This window comes from Otolemur garnettii, unplaced genomic scaffold (genome assembly GCF_000181295.1).
Source record: "Otolemur garnettii isolate 467f Iridium unplaced genomic scaffold, OtoGar3 scaffold00022, whole genome shotgun sequence".
In the NCBI taxonomy this organism is placed as follows: domain Eukaryota; kingdom Metazoa; phylum Chordata; class Mammalia; order Primates; family Galagidae; genus Otolemur; species Otolemur garnettii.
The window spans coordinates 18,832,540-18,840,843 of record NW_003852417.1 but is presented as its reverse complement, the minus strand read 5'-3'; positions in this window follow the sequence as shown (position 1 = coordinate 18,840,843).

Genomic DNA, 8,304 nt, shown 5'->3' with positions numbered 1-8,304 from the left:
GCCCGCCACAACGCCTGGCCATTTTTTGGTTGCAGCCATCATTGTTGTTTGGCGGGCCCGGGCTGGGGATTCGAACCCACCACTTTAGGTGTATGTGGCTGGTGCCTTAGCCTCTTGAGCCACAGGCGCCAAGCCTGAGCTGGAATTCTAATAAAGGTGAACTCCTAAACTATTATAACACAGAAGGCTTTCTAGAACAGTCTAACTCAAAGAGGACTGGTTCATGAACCAGTGTTGGTCAGTAAACTATTACTAATCCATAAGGAGAAATGTACAGAAATTATGGGCAAGAATATTAAAACTTTTATAGCAAATTGTGAAAGTAATTTTAAGTCAATGAACTACTAATAAAAAAGCTAAGCCTTGTATTTCGTGCCTTTTATTTCATTTTTCTAGCAATTCATTTTTATTATATTTTACAAAATTATCAGTTGGTGACTGACTGGAAATTTTTTAAAACTCAGATCTCCCATCAAAGTTGAAAAACACTTCTCTAAAGATCCTTTAGATGCTGAATGACCTTGGATATGAAGATAAACTGCTTTACTTTGATGTCCTCCAATCTCCTTATTCATCTTTTCCCACAACACTAACAAACCATGAATTTCTTTCCAAGTGTTCTTTTGATATCTCTACTAAGTTGACAGCAATATCAGTATAGTTCACTGCCTAAAATTTATCATCAAAAAACCTTGACTACTCAGTACCTCAAACACTACTTTATTTTCATCCAGATGCGGCCCCATCATATAATTTTTAAGATGTTAACCAGCTAGCTGACCCATTTTGGAAGGATCACCCAATCTTGTAACAGATGTACTAGCATATCCATGGCAATCATTCATAATCTGGGGGACATTCTAAAGGTAGTAGAGCTTAGTTTTAAATCCCAAGCCTCCAAATGTAGGTCATTACACATATCTATAGTAATGACCTGCTGGCATACTATACACATGAATTCCCTTCAATTCTGCCCATCTACAGGTACCACCAATCTTCCATTTCAACTATATATATATATTGGTTCCCAGAACCTTTTTCTGACTTACACATTCTTTTAATATCTTCCATAAACACCACACAAAGATAGATATAATAAATATGTCCATAAAAACCTGCCAATAATAATTCCAAAAGATATTTTTTATTACACAAAAATATGACGAATAAACACTGCTAAAAAATTATAAATAAATACATTATGCTGTAAGAAATTATTCTACATATTGTATTTAAATTTGACCAAAGTACATTATTTGAAGAATAATTTTTAATTCAACTTGTTAATATGTTGTTTAGGATATTGCATCCTCATTTATAAGTGAAATATATTTGTAATTTCCCTTTATAAGAATACATTTTTTCCAGTTTTAATATCAGGTATATCCAGATGAAGTAAAATGATTTTGAAGTATTTCTTCTTTTCTTCTTTTTCTATTGTCTATAAGATTTGGCATGATCTGTTTTTTGAAATTATCTTCTATTTTTATTTATAAATATTAGTTGTCTATTTTTTTGAGACTTTGGGGGGGAAAAAAAAGAAGTTAACTGATGATTCCATACCGAACCTCAGAGTCAAAGCATTCTATGATAGATATACTTTTATTTGACAATGTGAATGTTACTTTTTTTGCATTGTTATTATTGCTCAATATTTCATTGCAGCGATAATCTGATTTCTTTTCCTAATGTATTTATCTTCGTTTGGTTTTTTCTGTTTGTTTGTTTGTTTAGAGACAGAGTCTCACTTTATCACCCTCAGTAGAGTGCTTTAGTGTCATAGTTCACAGCAACTTCCAACTCCTGGGCTCAGGTGATTCTCTTGCCTCAGCCTCCCAAGTAGATGGGACTACAGGCACCTGCCACAACACCCGGCTATTTTTTGTCGAAGTTTGGCCAGGGCCAGGTTTGAACTGAGCCACAGGCACCACCCTGTTCACCCACTCTTTAAGAGGTTTTTGTTTCTAGTCCTTATCTTAAACATTGTTATCGTTATTAAATTCTAAGCCTCTTTAATTTTGTGAAGGCAAAAAGTGGAAACCAAATAAACACATGTATATATAGAGAAAATTTTAAAAAAAGAAATTATTCTATAATGTCAATAATTACAGTTGTTACCTTTTTTGAGACAGAGTTGTTGCTATTGAGTTATAAGATTTCTTTATGGATTTTGGATATCAATTCCTTATTAGATAGATGTATGATTTGCAAATATCCTATCCATAGGTTGCTTTTTTTTTTTTTTTGACAGACTCTCACTTTGTTGCCCTCCATAGAGCACCATAAAATCATAGCTCACAGAACTCAAATTCTTGGGCTCAAGCGATTCTCTCGCCTCAGCCTCCCAAGTAGCTGGGACTACAGGCATCCACCACAACACTCGGCTATTTTCAGAGATAGGTCTCACTCTGGTTCAGGCTGGTCTCAACCTGTGAGCTCAATCCACCTGCCTCAGCCTCCAGAGTGCTTGCATTAGGCATGAGCCACCGTGCCCAGCCCATGGGTTGCTATTTTGCTCTGTTAATAGTGTGTCCTTTGACGCGCCAAAGTTTCACTTAGATGAAGTGAAAAGTACTTCATATACGTTCTTCAACTGGTTAAATTTCTCTAACCTATCCCTCTCTAAACCCTATTTTTCTGTGTTTTCTTCTCTTTAAAAGCTAGAGAAGGTGTGCTGAAAGTGAGCCAGACTTCTGTATAGAAGACAGAAACATACATATAGAGTACATACATATAGAAACATCTCCTATCAAGGGAGAGGAGAGCAATTTACTGATACACCTACTTCTCCCAGAGTGGAAGCCTTTTAATTGACAATCAGTGACCCATAAAATAGTATTCATCAGATAAACAAATGCCATATATATACACACAATGGAGTATTATCGGCCCTAACATGGGAGGAAATTCTGACGCATACTACAACATGGATGAACCTTGAAGACATTAAGTTAAGTGAAGTAAGCCAGTCACAAAAATGCAAATACTGCATGGTCCTGCTTACACAGAAGGACCTAAAGTACTTAAATTCAGAGACAGAAAGTAGAATGGTAGCAGCTGGGGAAAGGAGATGTAGAAAGCTGTTTCTTAATGGGTACGGAGTTTCAGTTTGCAAGAAGAAAAATGTTTTAGAGATGTGTAACATTTCTAAGTGCCATTCATGAATGTACTTAGTGCCAGAGAACTATACACTTAAAAAAGGTTAAAATGTTAAATTTTATGGCATGTTTTATCACATTAAAAAAAAGTGTGTGCTAAGATAAAAATTAAACATACATGTTAATAAATAACTGAACCACAAAATTTTATAATTAATGCTTTTTAAATGAAAAAGTCTTAGGAGTCCACAGCTGAACTCCTAAGGACATTACACCTACTTAAAAGGGGAACATCAAAATATTCTTCAAAACTTCCACTTAATTGAAGATTTGTTATCAATAAGCTGGTCAGAGCAAAGGTTGAGATAAAAACCTTTCGGAAAACAAAAAAGATATATTTTTCAAAAAGTCAAGAGGAGCAAGGTCAGCAGGATAAGCTTAACTTTCATAACATGCCATTAGAAAGATAACCAAATTACTCAGGAAATGTGGCCTTGAGAAGGAAGATTACAAAATTAATTCTCAAGTAATATGACACCAAGAAGCAAAATTATTCAAGCAACATGGAGGCTTAAGAGGAGACTGTTCTATGTTTCACATGAGCATAGGGAACCTTCTAACATATAAGTGAATCCACAAAAATAATTTAATTTGGAGCCCTAAAACAAATTTAGGTATTCTTTAACATGTACTATAATAAAAACTCACATCTACCTTCTTTAAAGTCAAGGAACTGTGCAAATTTGTCATCTTAATGAACAAAAACTAATACCTTAAATTGTACACAATAGAGGGGACAAAAGACAACAGTAGGAGTGATTTTTTTGGTTCCCTTGAACAATGTGAAGTAGAGCCAGGAATACACTAGATGACTTCTCTACTCATTTCCTTTACACAAGAGACTGGCTACTTCCCTTCACCTCTTCCACTACCCCAACCTCTATAGCAAATGAAGTCACCCTAATATGAAGGCATGAAAAGCCCAACATTCAGAACCCCCTAAAATCCCAGACCCAGATTTATTCTGGCACTTACTACCACGGAGTCTGGAATCCTAAAAACACATTCCTAAAGTGATTTCAGAGTTCGCTTGGTCAAGACCAACACTACCACTTAAAATCCTAAGTACAAAATATACAAGATATCAAACAAAAGAGCATATGTAACAGTACTCTGAAACATTAAAAGGCCTATACACTATTTAATTTAAATTATTGTATTACTGTAGAAGAAGAACCCTAGAGAGGCAGATACACAGAGTAAAGATCTAGGGAAGAGAAGCATATGGGCTGGAACATGAGTAGTAAGGAGAACCTATGAATAATTCCTGGAAGACAACCTGCACTTAGTAAGATATTCAAAATATCAACAACCTGTCCTATTCACTGAGCTTCCAGATGCTCTTACCTAAACACTCTGAACTCCAGCCAAAATTCTGCTCTGTACCATCTATGACCCCAGTGCCTACACTAGCAACAGCCCACCACTGTGGCCTTCGCCTTCAGATAGAACTCCCTACTGAGTATACTATTTTAAGAGGCTCCTTCAACCCTCTGTTAAAAATTGTTGGAGATATCTGCTCAGAACAACCAATGTTAAATCTTTCATGACTGTTAAAAGTTGTTAGGTTCTATCTGCCAAAAAAAGTTGGAATTTCCATTCCCATTCTTCAACTTAATCAAATATTCTAAACTATATTCACTGAAAGCATCTAAATTAACCACACTGATATTTTTCCTGCTTCTGCAGATCACCAAAAACCAGTGAAAAATGATAGAAAGTTATCTCAGAAACAAAAATCTCTACATGTCCATTTAACTACTTGATTTTTCTGACTTGTGTTATATCTGTATAAGCTCAGTATGTGAGCTCCTGTTTGACTGTGCTTTCCTGGGTCTTACTAGACAACTCCTGTTACACTGTTTGCATAGACACTCACTAGAGTCCCTGATTCTGACAGGGGCAATGTGATCCTACCAACTGTGTAACAACAAGATAGTAAAATAACGTTATACATAATATTATGTATTAAATATGTGTATAATAATATAGTAGCAGCTACTATTATTGAGCACTATGACTAAGCACAAGTATTCTTTTTTTTTTTTTTTTTGAGACAGGGGCCTCAAGCTTTCCTCCTGGGTAGAGTGCTGTGGCATCACAGCTCACAGCAACCTCCAACTCCTGGGCTCAAGCGAGTCTCCTGCCTCAGCCTCCCATGTAGCTGGGACCACAGGTGCCTGCCACAATGCCCAGCTATTTTTTTGGTTGCAGCCATCATTGTTGTATTGACGGGCCCGGGCTGGATTTGAACCCGCCACCTTAGGTGTATGTGGCTGGCACCTTAGCCACTTTGAGCCACAGGCTCCGAGCCTAAGCACAAGTATTCTAAGTGCTTTATATGAGTTATCTCAATTCATCCCTGTAACTACTCAGTAAATGTCATTCATATCATTCCCATTTCTGTACTTCCCAACTGAAGCACAGAAAGGTTATATAACTCATCAAAGGTCACTAAGCTACTAAGTGTTAGAACTGGGATTTAAATTCAGACCTCAATGACTGAAGAACTCACTTGCTTCCCACATTAGGCTGCCACACAACACCTCTAAAGATGGTGTATTGCGTTCCAGGCTCTGTCCAACTTAACTTCCAGATTATGTCTACCCTTTCTCTCCCCTAAATCTTCCTTTAGCTCTTCTGGTGCTGGCCAGTTTTTCCTTTCTCCAAACACATCTAAAGTACCCTTAAGTATTCTGATAAAAGACTGAACTACTGGCCAGGCACAGTGGCTCATGCTTGCATTCCGAGCACTCTGAGAAGCTAAGGCAGAAGGATCCCACAAGCTCAGGAGTTCGACACCAGCCTGAGCAAGAGTGAGATCTCATCTCTAATAAAAATAGAAAAATTAGCCGGGTGTTGTTGTGGGCACTTGTACTCTCAGCCACTGGGGAGGCTGAGGCAGGAAGATTGAACCCAGGGCTTAGTGTTGCTATGAGCTAGACTGAGGCCTTGGCACTTGAGCACAAGCAACAGGGTGAGACTCTGTCTCAAAAAAGAAAAGAAATTATTAAATTTTCCAATTTATCTTCTGATTCTACTTTAATCTGACATCTGCATTAGCTTTCATAATAAACAACTTTCTGTCTAATAGCAGCCAAAAAAATAAAACACCTAGTAATAAAGTTAACAATAAACATGTAAGAACAAAATGAAGAAAAAAACAAACCTTTATTTATATTCATAGCTATGGACATAAATAACAAAGACTGACCATATTCCTAAAGAGGTATACTCTTCTATATTATACAGCAAGTATATTCAATATTGTGAAACTATAGCACACAGACCAGTCATCTGTTTTTGTAAAGTTTTGTTGGAGCATAGCCACAGTCATTCATTCGTGTATTGTCGTATATTTCGTGCTACACTGACAGAGCTGGTACTTGCAACATAGACTATAAGGCTTGCATGCCTAAAATATTTACTATCTGACCATTTACAATCATGTAGGTGCATTCAGCCAATAGGCTAGCTATGGAGCTGAGCGCAGATAGAATGTATGCACCATTCGCTCTCAATGAGACTATGCCACGAAACCCCTGACCATGGTATTCCATGAAATGGAAATGGAACCGGTAGGCTTCCAAAGGCCTAGACTCAGAAGTCATATCTCACTTTCACTACATCCTGGTAACATCAAGTCACAAGGCCAGTCCTCATTCAACGGATGAGAAAACAGATTCTGCTTCTCCAAATTAATGACAGAGTTATGTCCAAAGGAGAATAAAGGGAAGCATGACTATAGCAATCTATGATGTATCATGGTTACTAATTAATACTGTATAAATGAAAAAAGGCTTATATATTCAAAGAACACCTCTAGAAGGAAATAAAAGAAACTTATTAACACTAGTTGCACCTAGAGAGGAAAATTAGGGAAAGGAATAGATAGGAGACTTACTGTCTACTTATCACTCCTTCATGTATGTTTTTAAATGCCGTACATTTATTACTCCTTCAAAAATGAAAAATATTTAGGAGCTTCTGCATATTAAGTAAGTTAATTGATTTAATTGAAAGACATTGAAAACCTAGGGGAAAAAATCTGCAATACACTATGACAAAAGGGTAATAATCTTCATAAGATATAAAGAGCTTTGTAAGTCAATAAGAGAAAGACAAATACCTCACCAGAAAAATGGACACGTGGCATGAATTGGTAAGACATATGCACACGCACACCAACAAGGCAAAATAAAAGAGCAATTAAATACCATTTTCATCTATTGAATTAGCAAGTAATCTTACAAAATTTATAATGCTGATGTGACATTATCAAGACTGTAGAGGAACTGGCATCCTCACATACTGCTGGTGGGAGTGTAAATTAATAACGCATTTCTGAAAAGGATATGCAATTATATGTACATTTATATATCCTTACGTACAAATATATATTATACTAATATGTTAAATACATCAAAAATTTTACAATTTGCATACTCTTTGGCTCAATTCTTGAAATTTTGCTGATACACAGGAATGTGCACATCCATATGGGCACATTTATTTTATAGCCCCAGAGAAAGACCTCAAGATGATGAATCTGGCAATCACTCAATAAAACATCCAGGTTGCTGCCTAACCACACTATAGTGAAGCTCAGTAGTTGACAATCCCATTCATGCACAAAGGGCATCAAATTCACATTTTTGAACTTCAGTCTTTAATAGACACAGGCAACCAAGAATCATTAGTTTGAGGAATACCATCAACATAAAAGATCACAAAATAGAGATAATGGGAGGTACAGAAAAACTGTAGAAGCTATAATTAATACCCTTACAAAAATAAGAGAAGATAATGCACCCAGGAAACTATAACAATGTGTATATTAGGGGTCTCCAATATTTCACACCAAAGCCTCCAAAATTCAAAGGGAAGATAATTGGCAACCTAGACTTTAGTATCGGCCTGCATTAGCAATCAAATTTAAAAATTGAATAAAGACATTTTCAAGAATTCTAGAAATTTATCATTGTCTCCCTTTCTTAAGACTCTATTGGAGTATATGCTCCAGCAAAGCAAGAAGGTAAAACAAGAGCTTAAGAGAATCAATACAGGAAGAGGCAAAGGAAGACCTAAAGTGATAGCTGTATGGCTGACCTACAGAGCAGTCAATCCAATTAAGACAGTCTGTCCA